At 46.5% G+C, this 18,113-nt stretch overlaps 1 protein-coding gene across 3 annotated transcripts in view; it reads right to left on the bottom strand.

Annotated features, from left to right (window-relative positions):
• Positions 1–18,113, bottom strand: part of LOC141076747 (oocyte zinc finger protein XlCOF8.4-like) — a 213,643-nt gene that overhangs the window by 179,868 nt on the left and 15,662 nt on the right. The gene's annotated exons all lie outside the window — the stretch shown is intronic.

Genomic DNA, 18,113 nt, shown 5'->3' with positions numbered 1-18,113 from the left:
TGACGCTTCAAGGGATCCTGGTGATTCTGAGAACGTTTTTTGTGACACATTATACTTTATGATAGTTGTAAATTGTCTTCGCTATGACTCTTGTTTATTTGGGAAAAGACGGAAATTTTCAAACTTTGAATTTTCATGCCCCTAAATCACAGAGAAATGTCACACAAAACACTTACGTAACGCAACACTTCCCAAATATCTACTTAACAATTTTGGAACCAAATTTTTTTGCTAGGAAGTTATAAGGGTTAAAAGGTGATCAGCGATTTTTCATTTTTCCAACAAAATTTACAAACCGTAATTTTTTTTTAGGGACCACCTCACATTTGATGTGAGATTGAGGGGTTAATATGAAAGAAGATACCCAAAAGTGACACCATTCTAAAAACTGCACCCCTCAAGGTACTCAAAACTACATTCAAGAAGTTTATTAACCCTTCAGGTGCTTGAAAGCAATTTATTGAAAAAAAAATGAACATTTAACTTTTTTTCATAAAAAATTGACTTCAGATCCATTTTTTTATTTCTACAAGGGTAACAGGACAAAGTGGACCCCAAAATTTGTTACATAATTTCTCCTGAGTATGCCAATACCCCATTCGGAGCGGTCTGGTCTGGACGAGGCGGTCATAGTGGGCCAGCTCGAGACGGTACAAAAGGACCGGAGCCGAACCTGCTGTTGACTACGAAAAAAGGTCTACTGGCCTCTCATTGTGGAAGGGATTTACTTTTACTCTTTTTTTTTTTTTTTTAATAAGTGACCTGTCTGGTAAGCCGGACAGTTCAATGACTCTTTTGGAAGCGGAGTCCGCTCGCCACTCTCTGATCCATAGTGCCCTCCTGAAGGCATTTGCGGCTGCCGAAGCCGCGCCGTTAGCCGTCTGAAGAGAGGCCTGTACCACCTACTCTCCAGCTTGAGAGATCTGCATAGCCAGTCTCAGGGGAAGGTTATTGTCCTGAATGGCTTCAGTCAGAACCACTGCCCAAGCGACCATAGCCTTAGCCACCCAGATCGCAGCGAAGGATGTGAGGAAGGGCTGAGCTAGAGGCTGTGAAGACTGACCGAGCAAGGTTGTTAATCTGTCAGTCACTGGGATTTTTAACCCCTTTACCCCCAAGGGTGGTTTGCACGTTCATGACCGGGCCAATTTTTACAATTCTGACCACTGTCCCTTTATGAGGTAATAACTCTGAAACGCTTCCATGGATCCCGGTGATTCTGACATTGTTTTCTCGTGACATATTGTCCTTCATGTTAGTGGTAAAATTTCATTGATATGTCTTGCGTTTATTTGTGAAAAAAACGGAAATTTGGCGAAAATTTTGAAAATTCGCCATTTTCCAACTTTGAATTTTTATGCCCTTAAATCACAGCGATACGGCACACAAAAAACTTAATAAGTAACATTTCCCACATGTTTACTTTACATCAGCACAATTTGGGAACCAAAATTTTTTTGGTTAGGAAGTTCTAAGGGTTAAAAATTGACCAGCGATTTCTCATTTTTACAACACCATTTTATTTTTAGGGACCACATCACATTTGAAGCCACTTTGAGGGGGTCTATATGATAGAAAATACCCAAAAGTGACACCATTCAAAAAACTGCACCCTCAAGGTGCTCAAAACCACATTCAAGAAGTTTATTAACCCTTCAGGTGCTTCACAGGAATTTTTTGAATGCTTAAAAAAAATGAACATTTAACTTTTTTTCACAAAAAAATTACTTCAGGTCCAATTTTTTTTTTATTTTACCAAGGGTAACAGGAGAAATTGGACTGCAAACGTTATTGAGCAATTTGTCCTGAGTACACTGATACCTGATATGTGGGAGGGAACCACTGTTTTGGCGCATGGCAGAGCTCAAAAGGGAAGGAGCGCCGTTTGACTTTTTCACTAAAAAATTGGCTGGAATTCAGATCGGACGCCATGTTTGGAGAGCCCCTGATGTGCCTAAACAGTGGAAACCCCCCACAAGTGACCCCATTTTGGAAACTAGACCACCCCAAGGAACTTATCTAGATGTGTGGTGAGAACTTTGAGCCTCCAAGGGCTTCATAGAAGTTTATAACGTACAGTCGTACAATTAAAATATCATATTTTTTCCACAAAAATGATCTCTTAACCCCCAATATTTATTTTCCCAATGGTAACAGGACCCCAAAAGTTATTGTGCAATTTGTCCCGAGTACGCTGATACCCTATACGTGGGGGTAAACGACTATTTGGGCGCATGGCAGAGCTCGGAAGGGAAGCAGCGCCATTTGTCTTTTTTGGCTGGAATTGAGATCGGATGCCATGACGCGGTGAGCATGTGTGGTGAGCACTTTGAACCCCCAAGTGCTTAACAGAAGTTTTTAATGCCCAGGCGTGAAAATAAAAAAAAAATCATTTTTTCCACAAACATGATATTTTAGTCCCCAATTTTTTTATTTTCCCAAGGGTAACAGGAGAAATTGGACCCTTAAAGTTGTTGTCCAATTTGTCCTGAGTACGCTGATATCCCATATGTGGGAGAAAACTACTGTATGGACACACGTCGGGGCTTGAAAGGGAAGTAGTGACGTTTTAAAATGCATACTTTGATGGAATGGTCTGCGGGTGTCATGTTGCCTTTGGAGAGCCCCTGATGTGCCTAAACTGTGGAAACACCCCACTAGTGACATTTTGGAAACTAGACCCCCCAAGGAACATATCTAGATGTGTAGTGAGCATTTTGAACCCACAAGTGCTTCACAGAAGTTTATAATGAAAAGCCATAAAAATAAATCATTTTTTTCAACAAAAATGATATTTTTGCCCCCAATTTTTTATTTTCCCAAGGGTAACAGGAGAAATTGGACCCCAATAGCTTAGTTACTCACCGATAACGGTGTTTCTCAGAACCCATGACAGCACCACGGAGAGAGGGGGTCCGCCCATCAAGGACAGGAACCTACAGATAAAAAGGCGGCACCTCTCCTCCGCCCCCAGTTGGTTACAGAGCATCAGAGGGTCTCCCGGTTAGTTAACAACAAAAGTATATACATAACATTATAATATTGGATATTATGGAGAAGCACCGTGTCTTACAAAAAACACTCTACATGCATTAACGCGTGCTCACCGCACACGTGAAAAAGGGGGGGGGGGATAAGCGAGTGCTGTCATGGGTTCCGAGAAACACCGTTATCGGTGAGTAACTAAGCTATTCTCTCTCACCCATGACAGCACCACGGAGAGAATTTCAGAGATTGGTAGCTTAGGGTGGGACCACCGCCTGAAGGACCCTTCTCCCGAAGGTCAGGTCAGACGTAGAGGCTAGATCTAGGCGATAGTGATTGAAATAGGTAGAAGGTGTCGACCAGGTGGCCGCCTTACAGATCTGCTCTATTGATACCTCTGATCTTTCTGCCCATGAGGTCGCCAATGCTCTTGTAGAGTGGGCTTTTAAACCTTCCGGGATGGTATTCCCACTGGATGAGTACGCCAGGGCAATCGCATCCCTTATCCACCTTGCTAAGGTACTCTTGGATGCCTTGAGCCCCTTCCGAGGTCCCTGGAAACACACAAAGAGAGACCCTTCCTTCCTACATCCCTTGGTGGCCTCTAGGTACTGAACTAGGCACCTCCTCACATCTAGAGTGTGAAATTTTTCCTCTCCCCTATTCCTAGGGTTTGGGCAGAAGGAAGGAAGGACTACCTCTTGTGACCTATGAAAGTGTGTTGACACCTTGGGTAGGTATGCTGGGTCAGGTCTTAATATGACTCTATCGTCCAGGATTTTAGTGAATGGGGGTATCGCTGACAAGGCTTGAATGTCACTCACTCTGCGAGCGGATGTCAGGGCCACTAATAGTATCGTTTTTAATGATAAGGTTTTCAGGGGAGCTGACTGAATGGGCTCGAATGGGGGTCCTGTTAGGGCAGACAATACTAGGTTTAGATCCCATGATGGTATCTTCTGGGTGGTTATTGGTCTAGACCTGGCTGCGGCCCTCAAAAATCATGTTACCCAAGGGTCGCCTGCCACATCCTGATTATAAAGGGTGCCTAGAGCCGCTACCTGTACCTTCAGTGTATTAGTCGCCAGCCCCTGTTCTAACCCCTTTTGCAGGAATTCAAGGATTTTATCAATTTGCATTCCATCCTGAACCCTTGCCCTGGAGCTGGATAGAAATTTCCTCCAATTTCTACCATAAGCCCTGGTTGAGATTGGTTTCCTACTTTTTTGTAGCGTGGAAACCAGATTTAATGAGAAACCTTTCACCATCAGCAGTGCCCTTTCAAATTCCATGCTGTTAAATGGAGGTTCACTGCTCGAGGGTGTAGCACGGGACCTTGAGACAGAAGGTCTGGGAGATCTGGTAGAACCCAGGGGTCGGTTACTGACATCATTCTCAGCCATGAAAACCAAGTTCTTTTTGGCCAAAAGGGGGCTATCAATATCATTCGTGCCCTGACTTCCCTGACTTTCCTTATTACTGCCGGGATGAGAATGGGCGGCGGAAAGGCATACATTAGGCCCTGTGTCCACGGAAGCATAAACGCATCCAGGGTCCGAGGATTCCCCTTGGGATCTAGGGAACAAAATGCTTCCACTTTTTTGTTTTTGTGGTGAGCAAACAAATCTATGTCCGGGGTCCCCCACATTTTTACGATCTTCCAAAAAATGGACTGTTTTAGAACCCACTCCCTTGATGTAGCTGGGTGCGACTTAGAAAGTCTGCTGTCTGGTTCTCTGCTCCCCGTATGTGTAGTGCCGATAGGGATAGTAGGTTTTCCTCGGCTAGTGTGAATATTTCGGAGGATGTGTTCATTAGTGTTCTGGACTTGGTTCCACCCTGGTGATTTATGTAGGCCACCGTCACTCGATTGTCCGAGAATATGCGGACATGATGGCCTCTTAATTCTGGTAAAAAGTGTTTTAGGGCGTAGCCTACTGCCAGCAGTTCTTTTTGGTTTGAGGAGGCTTTTAGTTCCTGACCTCCCCATTCCCCCTGAGCCACCCTGTTGCTCATGTGTGCTCCCCATCACGCGGGACTGTCATCTGTGGTGATTATGTGTGTGATTTTTATCACCCAGGGAATCCCTTTGGATAGGTTGTCTCTGTTCCCCAACCAAGCTAGGGAACGAATAGTTTCTGAGTTTAGTGTGACATAGCCTTCCAAGTGACCTCCTAATACCGACTGGTTGCTCAATACATCCCATTGGAGATCTCTCGTGTGTATCTACGCCCACTGGACCGCCGGCAAGCATGCGGAGAGGGACCCTAACAGAGACATTGCTTTTCTTAGTGTCATGGAAGGGTTCTGCGTTGCTCTTGCTACCATGTGAGCGATCCTCTCCTTTTTGTGGTCTGGCAGGTAACACTCCTGGGTGTTTGAATTTAGTGTCAGGCCTAGGAACTCCTGGACTTTCCTGGGCTCCAGCCTTGATTTTTTTAGGTTTAGGAGCCATCCGAGGTTTTTTAGAGTGTCCATCACTCTATCCCTCTGTTCCCTGCATCTTTGGGCTGAGTTGCTCGCTATTAAAAAGTCGTCCAGATATGGGACTATTAGAACATCTTGTTCTCTTAGGTGAGCCATCATCTCTGCCACTAGTTTTGTGAAGATTCGCGGGGCTACCGAGATCCCAAATGGCAGGGCCCTGTACTGGAATTCCCTTATTTCGCCTGCTATAGAGACCGCCAGTCTAAGGTATTGTCTGGAGTCTTTGTGGATGGTGACATGATAGTAGGCATCGCTGAGATCTAATACCACCATAAAGCAATGTGGAAAGAGAATTTTGATGGTCGCCTTGATCGACTCCATTTTGAATGTTTCGTTTTTGACGTAATCGTTCAGTCTTTTTAAATTTATAATTGTCCGGAAGGTACCGTCCGGTTTGGTTATTAGGAAGAGAGGCGAGTAGAATCCTCTGCCTTTCTCCCGCGTGGGAACCTCCTGGAGGACCTTTTTGTTCAAAAGGCTTAGGACCTCTTTTTCGAGGGCTTCTTGTTCTTTTTTTGATGATCTTAGTGGGGTCACTATATATTTTTGAGGTGGGAGAGAGAGAAAGTCTATCCTTAACCCTGATCTTATCAGATTTAGCAACCAAGGGTTGTTCGATATTTTCTTCCAGGCTGGGAGAAAAAAGCTTAGCCTCCCTCCCACCCTGGGCAAACAGTCACTTGGAGGGCTTTTTGTCCAGAGACGAATTACCAAAGAAGAACCCCCTGTCCCTCCTTCTGTCATACCATTTCTGTTCTCTCGGGGGTCTCCTCTGAAAGAATTTTTTGTTACGAAAAGACCGTAACGGGCCTAGATTTGGGAGTCCTTTCTTTTTGTCCCCCGCCTTTTTAAGGATGTCATCCAAAGTCTCTCCAAACAGAAATTTCCCTTCACAAGGGATGGCAGATAATTTCATTTTAGTTTGTAAATCTCCAGGCCAACATTTTAGCCACAGCGTTCTTCGGGCTGCGTTTGACAGGGCTGCCGTTTTGGATGACAACCTTACCGAATCAGCCGAAGAGTCAGCTAAGAAGGCCGCTGCACCCCTTATCATAGGAATGGATTCTAGGATCTTTTCCCTGGGTGTACCTTCCCTTAGCTGCTTCTCTAGTCGGTCTACCCACACCATGAGGGCTCTGGAGGTACAGATTGCCGCTACCGCTGGCCTAATATTTCCTCCTGCTGATTCCCAGGTGCCCTTGAGTAGGGTATCCACCTTTTTGTCTAATGGGTCCTTCAGAGTACCCATATCCTCAAAGGGGAGTGCAAATTTCTTTGAAGCCTTGGCAACCGCCACATCTAGCTTGGGGGCTTTATCCCAGGACGTGGATGCTTCCTCATCAAACGGGTATTTCCTTTTAAGATAGGGAACCATGGAGTTCTTCCTATCTGGTCTCTCCCATTCTTTGTTTATGAGGCCCTGTATGTTCTCATTTAATGGTAACACTCTCCGTCTCTTTTGGCCCAGTCCCCCGAACATTATGTCCTAGACTGATCTCTCGGGCCGGGGATCTTCCACCCCCATGGTGGACCTTACTGCCTTTACTAATGCATTAACCTCATCCAGGGGGAAACAATGGCGACCCTCTGTTTCCTCATCAGAGGATGACGAGTCGGTGTTTGAAGTATGGGAGGTAACTTCCCCTGATGTTGAGATCTCTGACTGGGATTCTATTACAGTGTCCCTCTTTCTTCCCTTCCCTTTTTATGGATGAAAGGGCATTCTGAAACTCCGAACGGATTACTGCTCTTAGATCTGAGGCGTAATCCGGGGTTTCGTCACAGAGAACTTCCTGTATGCAGGAGTCGCATAGTTTTTTATCCCAGTAAGCTGGTAACGGGCTTTTACAGGTGGGGCATTCCCTGTTCTTTGTTTTTTCTTTCTTCTTTCCCTAATAAGGGAAAGAAGTCTATTATAATGGGGAACATTCACGTAGATCACTTACCCCCTATGCACGGTTGCAGGTACCGGTTCTGGAGGTGGATTCAAATCCCTCACTGGGCGATCCACGGCAGGTGACTTGCTCCTTGCAGTCGATTTGCTCCGCTGCGTAGAGTGACTACTGGACCGGCTCTCCCGAACAGCCCATCAGCTGCAGCGGTGGCAGCTTCAGGAACCGACCCCGCCGCGACAGGGGCCTCCCGCTGCCGGACTGCGAACGGCCCTGGACTCCTCTTCCATCGGTAAGCTGCTGCCACTGCTTTCAGTTCTACGGGTCACCCGTCAATGACAGGAACCCAACTGGGGGCGGAGGAGAGGTGCCGCCTTTTTATCTGTAGGTTCCTGTCTTTGATGGGCGGACCCCCTCTCTCCGTGGTGCTGTCATGGGTGAGAGAGAAAAGTTGTTGTGCAATTTGTCCTGAGTAGGCTGATACCCCATATGTGGGGGTAAACGACTATTTGGGCGCATGGTAGAGCTAGGAAGGGAAGCAGCGCCATTTGACTTTTTTGGCTGGAATTGAGATCGGATGCCATGTCGCATTTGGAAAGCCCCTGATGTGCCAAAATAGTGGAAACCCCCAACAATTGACACCATTTTGGAAACTGGACCCCGCCAAGGAACTTATCTAGATGTGTGGTGAGAACTTTGAACCCCCAAGGGCTTCACAGAAGCTTATAACGTACAGCTGTAAAATTAAAAAATAATTTTTTCCACAAAAATGATCTTTTCACCCAAAAATTTTATTTTCCCAAGGGTAAGAGGACCCCAAAAGTTATTGTGCAATTTGTCCTGAGTAAGCTGATAACCCATATGTGGGAGAAAACTACTGTATGGGCACACGTCGGGGCTCGGAAGGGATGTAGTGACGTTTTGGAATGCAGACTTTGATGGAATGGTCTACGGGTGTCATGTTGCCTTTGGAGAGCCCCTGATGTACCTAAACTGTGGAAACCCCGCACAAGTGACCCCATTTTGGAAATTAGACCCCCCCCCCAAGGAACTTATCTAGATGTGTAGTGAGCACTTTGAACCCCCAAGTGCTTCACAGAAGTTTATAACGTAGAGCCATAAAAATAAATCATTTTTTTCCACAAAAATGATATTTTTGCAACTAATATTTTTTATTTTCCCAAGGGTAACAGGAGAAGTTGGACCCCAAAAGTTGTTGTGCAATTTGTTCTGAGTAGGCTGATACCCTATATGTGGGGGTAAACCACTTTTTGTGCGCATGGCAGAGCTTGGAAGGGAAGGAGCACCATTTGACTTTTTCAACGCAGAATTGGCTGGAATTGAGATAAGACGTCATGTTGCGTTTGGAGAGCACCTGATGTGCCCAAACAGTGGAAACCCCCCCATTCTAACTCCAACCCTAACTCCAACACCCCCCTAACCCTAGCCCTAATGGGAAAATAGAAATAAATACATTTTTTTTTATTTTATTATTTTTCCCTAACTAAGGGGGTGATAACGGGGGGTTTGATTTACTATTTATAGCGGGTTTTTATATTTGGCAGCTGTCACACGCTAAAAGATGCTTTTTATTGTAAAAATAGTTTTTGAATCACCACATTTTGAGAGCTATAATTTTTCCATATTTTGACCCGAGTCATGTGAGGTCTTATTTTTTGCGGGACGAGTTGACGTTTTTATTGGTACCATTTTCGGGCACGTGACTTATTTTAATCGCTTTTTATTCTGATTTTTGGGACGCAGAATGAACAAAAACCAGCATTTCATGATTTTCTTTGGGGGCTGCGCTTACACCGTTCCGCGTGCGGTAAAATTGATAAAGCGGTTTTATTTTTCAGGTCAGTACGATTACAGCGATACCTCATTGATGTCGTTTTTTTATGTTTTGGCGCCTTTATGCAATGAAAATAATTTTATATAAAAAATAATTATTTTTGCATCGCTTTATTCTGCGAGCTATAACTTTTTTATTTCTTCGCTGATGACGCTGTATGGAGGCTCATTTTTTGTGGGACAAGATGACGTTTTCAGCGGTACCATGGATATTTATATCCGTGTTTTTGATCGCGCGTTATTGCACTTTTTGTTTGACGGTATGTTGATAAAGCATTGTTTGCTTTGTTTTTTATTTTTTAAGGGGTTCACTAAAGGGGTTAACTAGACAGTTTTATAGGGCGGGGACATCACTGTAATGTGTCAGATCGCTGACAGGCGCTGCTGCAGGCTTCCTCGTGCCTGCTCTCTGCAGGGGGGGGGGAGACCCCCAGAGCAGCGCAGCACATTGCGCTGCTGCAGGGGTCTCAGGGAAGCACGAAGGGAGCCCCCTCCCTGCCGATGCTTCCCTAATCCCCCGGTACACATAGTTAACGTGCCGGGGGCGGTCCGTGACCGCCCCTGACGCATAGTGCCGGGTGTCAGCTGTGATACTTACCCGATGTGCCACAGTATATGTAGCAGAGCTGGGTGCCGCAGGATGTGCCAGCGCAGGTGTAGCAGGGCTGGGTGCTGCAGGATATCTCACCGCTGATGTAGCAGGCCTGGGTGCTGCAGGATGTCCCACCGCTGATGTAGCAGGTCTGGGTGCTGCAGGATGTACCACCACAGGGGATGTCCCACCGCAGGTAAAGCAGGGCTGCAGAGATGTTGCTGTGGGGTACTGTCACATAGCCCACCCGCAATTCACCATCCCTTTGATAGGGAGGTGAAGAAGGAACTGTCCGCCTCCTTCCATCATCTGCTTTGAAACAGTGGAGATGCAGTGGGGGCTGCACGGACGCCAATAGGGGCCTCTATATATCGCTTGTCTGGCTATAGGCCTGGCTCCATGGGAGGAAACATGAAGGTGACACTCCATGTGCTCGCCTTTTGGAGGTGTGGGGAGATCGGGACCGTGAACGAACTGTCGCCCGTAAAGTGAGCTCAGGCATGACCCAGTCATCGCAGCAGAGGGTACGGGGAGGTATACTCTGTGTTCTCGCCTGTTGATGGTTTGGAGGAGATCAGACTCTAGAAAGGATCCGTCGCCCCCTTCACTCCGTTAGTTAAAAAATAAAAATTTACAGAAAATTCAAAAGATAAAATAAAAGTGTTGGGGTCTGAAGCCAGACCCAAGTGCCTCCTACAGACACTAAGCAACAACAGGTTCAAGCTAGAGCCAGCAGAGGGTGTATACTGCAGGGTAGGAGCTAATCTTTTCTGTTTTTTGCTTAGTGTCCTCCTAGTGGCAGCAGCATAACACCCATGATCTGTGTCCCCCAATGAGACAAAGGAGAAAGCCAATATGTTTCTCTTTGGAGGATACATTTGTCCCAATCTCCCCCTCTTGGGGGTCTTGTGAATTTTCTCAATTCCCATCAAACCGACAACTTCCAGGTTTCCACTGTGGACATTGTTCAAATGGATGGCTATTGGGGTGTCTCTCTTATTGATAGTGTCTCTGTGGTGTTCACCTACTCTCTTTCTCAATTCTCTTCTGGTCTTTCCTACGTATTCTAGGCCGCATTCACATGTCATTTTATATACAACTCCCATAGATCTACAGTTAATGAATTGGCCAATGGGATAGACCTTCCCTGTGACCATACTTGTAAATTCTTTACCTTGAAGGATGGATCCGCAATATTTACAATTACAACATCTGTAAAATCCTTTAGGGTTAGGATTATGTCATGTTGGTGGAGGTGTTAGGGGTAAAATGGCTGCGGACCAACCTGTCTTTTATGGAACGGCCTTTTCTGAAGGTTATCTGTGGTGTAATAGATATAACCTCTGTCAAATCCTTATCCATACGTAACAAAGGCCAGTGCCGTTTCATAATCTCTCTCAAATCATTAGCCCCATTTGAGTACTTTGTTATAAATCTGATGGTAGCCTCATCCTCATCTTTTTGAGTTGGGGTGAGTAGATCTTTCCTGTCTTTGGTTGGTGATGTTTTATAGGCCTCTTTTAGAACGTTGTCCGGATATCCCCGTTCCAAAAAACGAGTCCTCAAGTCGTCTGCTTGCTTTTTGAAAGTACCTTGATCTGAACAGTTTATTCTTATTCGAAGGTACTGTCCTTTAGGAATACCTTTCTTGAGCCATTTCTCATACAGCAGGATAGGTGTCATAATTCCCCTGATGAGTCAGTTCACGATGAAACGCGTTGGAGGACACTATTCGGGATAGAGGCCACTCAGCACGACAAGGGCGCCATGGTTCATGCTGAAGTTGGAACCCGCATATAAGACATTGACTGCAGGCATCAATGTTCAGATTCACGATCCTACTGATGAGTACAACATTTCTACACTGCTCAAAAAAATAAAGGGAACACTGAAAAAACAGAATCTAACTCCAAGTGGATCAAACTTCTGTGAACTCAAACTGTCCACTTAGGAGGCAACACTGATTGACAATCAATTTCACATGCTGCTGTGCAAATGGAATAGACAACGGATGGAAATTATGGGCAATTATCAAGACACCCTCAATAAAGGAGTGGTTCTGCAGGGTTAGGGTCCACAGACCACATCTCAGTGTCAATGCTTTCTGGCTGATGTTTTGGTCAGGAGCAAAATGAGGATGTGGCACACCAAAATAAGGTTAAAAAAACTTTATTCGGCACTCAAGCCATAATTAAAAACCATGCAAAAACCTAGGTTTTGCATGGTTTTTAATTATGGCTTGAGTGCCGAATAAAGTTTTTTTTATCTTTATTTTGGTGTACTACATCCTCATTTTGCTCCTATGCAATACTGTGCTCTCCAGCTTTTGTGTGCACCCACCTGCTCTGCTGATTTGGCTCAAACCTATGTGGTTTCATTCTGGATCCTGTGGAAGCTCCTACACTCCTCTCTGTTGTTTTGGTCACTTTTAAATGCTGGTTGCGCTTTTACACTCGTGGTAGCATGAGACAGACTCTGCAACCCACACAAGTGGCTCAGGTAGTGCAGCTCATCCAGGATGGCAGATCAATGCGAGCTGTGGCAAGGTTTGCTGTGTCTGTCAGTGTAGTGTCCAGAGGCTGGAGGCGCTACCAGGAGACAAGCCAGTACACCAGGAGACATGGAGGGGGCTGTAGGAGGGCAACAACCCAGCAGCAGGACCGCTACCTCAGCCTTGGTGCAAGGAGGAACAGGAGCAGCACTGCCAGATGTCAGGGTCCTGACAGCGCCGGCGTACAGCCTCCGCTAAGCAGGGACTCACCCGCACCGTAGGGACCCCTGGGGACAAGAACAGCCAGAAAATAAAGATGCACAGGACCTGAATGTAGAAGTTTAGCAAGCCGGCACAGGACCTACGGTCATGTGAACGGTCATGTGACTGCAAGGGGGCGGGGCTTAGCATCCTGCTTTCAAAGAAGGTAGAAAACTCAAAGTCGGGCAAAGCGGGGGTCATGCACAGTACAGGAGGGATAAACAGACGGGAGGTCAGACAAAGCCAAAGATCATACACAAGATATCAGTAAAGTACCAGGGATGAGACAGAACGGATAGTCAGGGCCAAGCAGAGATCAAAACCAAACAGACATAGAAAGTACCAGGCAGAATCCAAAGCAAAATCCAGAGAACAGACCGAGTCGTACACAGAGAATCAAGCAACCAGAACACATCACTAACACACTCAGGGATCACCACACAATGCCAAGGGCGAAAGTATAACTGACGGGGGGATGGGAGCTTCCTTAGACTATAGGAAGCCTCCCCAGAACCAATGAGAGGCCACCATAATAGGTCCCAGGTGTGCAGGTGAGAGTCTGCACTGAGGTCAGAACATTAACCCCAGCAGTTCCGGTCACCCAGCATTGGTATCATGACAGTACCCCCCTCTCAACGAGGGGCCTCTGGACCCCCAGGCTTGCCCGGGTATCTAGCATGGAAAGCCCGAACCAGACGATCCGCATGCATCAACCAAGGACCTGTCCTCCGGCCCATACCCCTTCCAATGAACTAGGTATTGTACTGACTGCCGTACCAACCTAGAATCTACGATGTGACCAATCTCATATTCCACATGTCCCTCAACCGAAACCGGAGGAGCAACGGACTCGGATTCTCCCCGGACTGCTTCAAACGGTTTCAGTAGAGATCTATGGAAGATGTTAGGGATCTTGAAATAGGGTGGAAGGCACAGCCTGTACGCTACTGGGTTGATTTTTTCCTCTCTATTGCCTACATCATAATTTCTTTCAGCAGCAGAGAACTTCCTAGAAAAGAAAGCACATGGCCTGAGGTTGGTTAGAGTGGCAGACCATTGGGATAACACTGCCCCCACCCCCACCTCGGAGGCATCCACCTCCACCACAAATGGTTTGGAAGGATCAGGCTGTACCAAGACAGGAGCAGACATAAAACATTTTTTCAGCGTCACAAAGGCCTCTTTTGCAAGTGAGGACCAATTTCTCACATCCGCACCTTTGCATGTTAGATCCGTGAGAGGTTTGACCACTTGCGAAAACCCCCGGATAAATTTGCGAGTAATAATTGGCGAACCCCAAGAAGCGCTGAAGACCCTTAAGATCTCGGGGTTGCAACCAATCCGCATTGGCCTGCACCTTCTTGGGGTCCATACGAAAACCCTCACCGGATACAATTAATCCCAAAAAAGACAATTCTTGCACACAGAATACACATTTCTCCAATTTGGCATACAGATGATTTTCTCTCAGTCTTTGGAGAACAGTTCGTACATGTTCCAAATGAGAATGCTTGTCGGAGGAGTATATCAAAATATCATCTAAGTAGATAACGACAAAACGACCAATGAGATCAGAGAATACCACGGTGATGAAATTCTGAAATATGGCGGGGGCGTTGGTAAGACCAAACGGCATGACTAAATTTTCAAACAGTCCCTCAGTCATGAGGAACACGGTTTTCCATTCATTCCCCTCTCGGACCCTTATAAAATTATATGCCCCCCGAAGATCCAGTTTAGAAAACCACTTTGCCCCTGATAGTTGGTTACACAAATCGGGAATCAACGGAAGGGGGTACGTATTCCGCACCGTAATCTGATTAAGCTCCCGAAAATCGAGACAGGGACGTGACCCGCCATCTTTTTTCTTTACAAAAAAGAAACCTGCCGCCACAGGTGAGACTGAAGGACGTATGTGTCCTTTGCGCAGACTTTCAGCAATGTACTCCTTCATAGCCAAGCGCTCAGGACCGAACAAATTAAACAGACGGGCTTTAGGTAATTTAGCCCCCGGGACCAGCTCAATAGCGCAGTCAAAGGGTCTATGTGGCGGTAACGTCTCGGCCTCGCTTTCGGAGAATACATCTTCGAAGTCCTTCAGGCATTCCGGAATACCTTCCAGCTCGACAGATGATACAAACACAGATTTAACAGGTTCAACCAGCAGTGCGGATTTATCACATAACTTAAAATCATTAAACCCCCATTGGACAATCTCCCCCGTTTTCCAGTTAATAACTGGGTTATGATGTTGTAACCAGGGCATGCCCAACACCAACCCTGCAGGTAGATTGTCCAGAACAAAACAACTTAGGTTTTCCACATGAGTAGCGCCCACTCTGAGCGAAAACAAGTCTGACATAAAGAGAATTCCCTCCTTAGTGAGGGGAGAGGAGTCAATGGCCATCACCTTCATCGGAACCTTGAGCCTAACTGTCCCTATCTTACAGTGTGTGACCAATTGGGAGTCAATGAGGTTTATCGATGATCCGCAGTCCACGAAGGCTGTAGAGGAAAAAGAACTACCATCCACAAACAGTTCCACATGCAGTAACACTTTAGAAAACGAGGAAAAGGGTACCTGACGGTCTGAGTAGTCTCCCCGTTGACTACCCAGACCTAGTCGTTTCCCGCCGACCGGGTTTGAAGACAGGCAATCAGGACACTCCCTTTTCCAATGTCCCGTTTAACCGCAGTAAAAGCATAACTGCTTGTCCTTCCGGCGTTTCCTCTACGTATCCTTCAGGGAAAGGGCGCCTACATCCATGAGCTCAGGGGCAGTCTCTTTTCCACTGAGGAACAATGGAGTTTCCACCTGCATCACCTCTCTGGCCCGCAGCCTGCGGTCCATCCGGACGGCCTGGGTCATGGCGTCCTCGAGAGAGTTAGGTGGGGGATGTAACGCCAAGGCAACCTGCAGCCTCCCGAACAAGCCTCTGCGAAAGAGTCCTCGGAGTGCGGCGTCGTTCCAAGAGACCTCTGCGGCCCAGCGGCGGAATTCAGTACAAAACCACTCAGCTGAGTGTTTCCCCGTCAGACACTCATCCCCATGTCCTCTGCCAATCGCACTCGGTCAGGCTCATCATAAATGTGCCCGAGGGCCTCAAAGAATGCATTCACAGACACTCTCTCAGGGGCGGTGGGAGGAAGGGAGAAAGCCCAAGCTTGTGGGGACCCTCTTAACAGAGACATAATGACCCCAACCTTTTGACTTTCGTCCCCAGAGGAACATAGTCTCAAACTAAAAAAAAGTTTGCACCCCTCCATGAAGACCCTGAACGCCTTTTTGTTTCCAGAAAAAAAGTCAGGCAGTTTAACAGGTGGTTCTGGGGACACCAAAACAAAATCACTCGCCCCAGCCCCCAGAGACCCAGCAGCTAGAGCTCCCCGCACTGTCTCAGTCAGTTATAATGTCAGGGTCCTGACAGCGCCGGCGTACAGCCTCCGCTAAGCAGGGACTCACCCGCACCGTAGGGACCCCTGGGGACAAGAACAGCCGGAAAATAAAGATGCACAGGATCTGAATGTAGAAGTTTAGCAAGCCGGCACAGGACCTACGGTCATGTGAACGTTCATGTGACTGCAAGGGGGCGGGGCTTAGCGTCCTGCTTTCAAAGAAGGTAGAAAACTCAAAGTCAGGCAAAGCGGGGGTCATGCACAGTACAGGCAAGCGAGGTACAGGAGGGATAAACAGACGGGAGGTCAGACAAAGCCAAAGGTCATACACAAGATATCAGTAAAGTACCAGGGATGACACAGAACAGATAGTCAGGGCCAAGCAGAGATCAAAACCAAACAGACGTAGAAGGTACCAGGCAGAATCCAAAGCAATATCCAGAGAACAGACCGAGTCGTACACAGAGAATCAAGCAACCAGAACACAGCACTAACACACTCAGGGGTCACCACACAATGCCAAGGGCGAAAGTATAACTGACGGGGGATGGGAGCTTCCTTAGACTATAAGAAGCCTCCCCAGAACCAATGAGAGGCCACCATAATAGGTCCCAGGTGTGCAGGTGAGAGTCTGCACTGAGGTCAGAACATTAACCCCAGCAGTGCCGGTCACCCAGCACTGGTATCATGACACCAGAGCCCTGCAAAATGACCTCCAGAAGGCCACAAATGTGCATGTGTCTGCACAAAGGGTTAGAAATCGACTCCATGAGGATGGTCTGAGTGCCCAACATCCAAAGATGGGGGTTGTGCTCACAGCCCAACACCGTGCAGGATGCTTGGCATTTGCCACAGAACACCAGGATTAGCAAATTCGCTACTGGTGCCCTGTGCTCTTCACAGATGAAAGCAGGTTCACACTGGAGACGCCGTGGAGAGCGATCTGCTGCCTGCAACATCCTTCTGCATGACCGGTTTGGCAGTTGGTCAGTAATGGTGTGGGGTGGCATTTCTTTGGAGGGCTGCACACGCCAGAAATAACCTGATTGCTATTAGGCACCGAAATGCGATCTTCAGACCCCTTGTAACATAGTAACATAGTAATTAAGGTTGAAGGGAGACTTCAAGTCCATCTAGTTCAACCCATATCCTATCCTAACTTGCCCTAACATGTTGATCCAGAGGAAGGCAAAAAAAACCCCATGTGGCAAACAGTAAGCTTCACATTGGGGAAAAAAATTCCTTCCCGACTCCACATACGGCAATTAGACTAGCTCCCTGGATCAACGCAACACTAAGGAAACTAGTGTATATACCCTGTAATATTATACTTTTCAAGAAAGGCATCCAGTCCCCTCTTAAATTTTAGTAGGGAATCACTCATTACAACATCATATGGCAGAGAGTTCCATAGTCTCACTGCTCGTACAGTAAAGAATCCGCGTCTGTGAGTATGCTTAAACCTTCTTTCCTCCAGACGTAGAGGATGCCCCCTTGTCCCCGTCACAGGTCTAAGAGTAAAAAGATCATTAGAAAGGTCTTTGTACTGTCCCCGCATATATTTATACATTGTAATAAGATCACCCCTAAGCCTTCGATTCTCCAAACTAAATAACCCCAAGTGTAATAACCTGTCTTGGTATTGCAGACCCCCCAGTGCCCTAATAACCTTGGTCGCTCTTCTCTGCACCCGCTCCAGTTCAGCTATGTCTTTCTTATACACCGGAGACCAGAACTGTACACAGTATTCTAAGTGTGGTCGCACTAGTGACTTATATACAGGTAAAATTATGTTCTCCTCATGAGCATCTATGCCTCTTTTAATGCATCCCATTATTTTATTTGCCTTTGCAGCAGCTGCCTGACACTGGCCACTAAATGTGAGTTTGTCGTCCACCCATACACCCAGGTCTTTTTCAGTGACTGTTTTGCCCAGTGTTTTACAATTAAGCACATAATTATACAACTTGTTCGTTCTACCCAAGTGCATGACCTTACATTTATCCCCATTAAAGCTCATTTGCCATTTATCAGCCCAAGCTTCTAGTTTACATAAATCCTCCTGTAATATAAAATTGTCCTCCTCTGTATTGATTACCCTGCAGAGTTTAGTGTCATCTGCAAATATTGAAATTCTACTCTCTATGCCCCTTAC

Source organism: Dendrobates tinctorius, unplaced genomic scaffold (genome assembly GCF_039654945.1).
Source record: "Dendrobates tinctorius isolate UK_male_01 unplaced genomic scaffold, ASM3965494v1 ptg000423l, whole genome shotgun sequence".
In the NCBI taxonomy this organism is placed as follows: Eukaryota; Metazoa; Chordata; class Amphibia; order Anura; family Dendrobatidae; genus Dendrobates; species Dendrobates tinctorius.
Note: the sequence above shows the minus strand (reverse complement) of the source record. Positions and strands in the feature narration are given on the sequence as shown.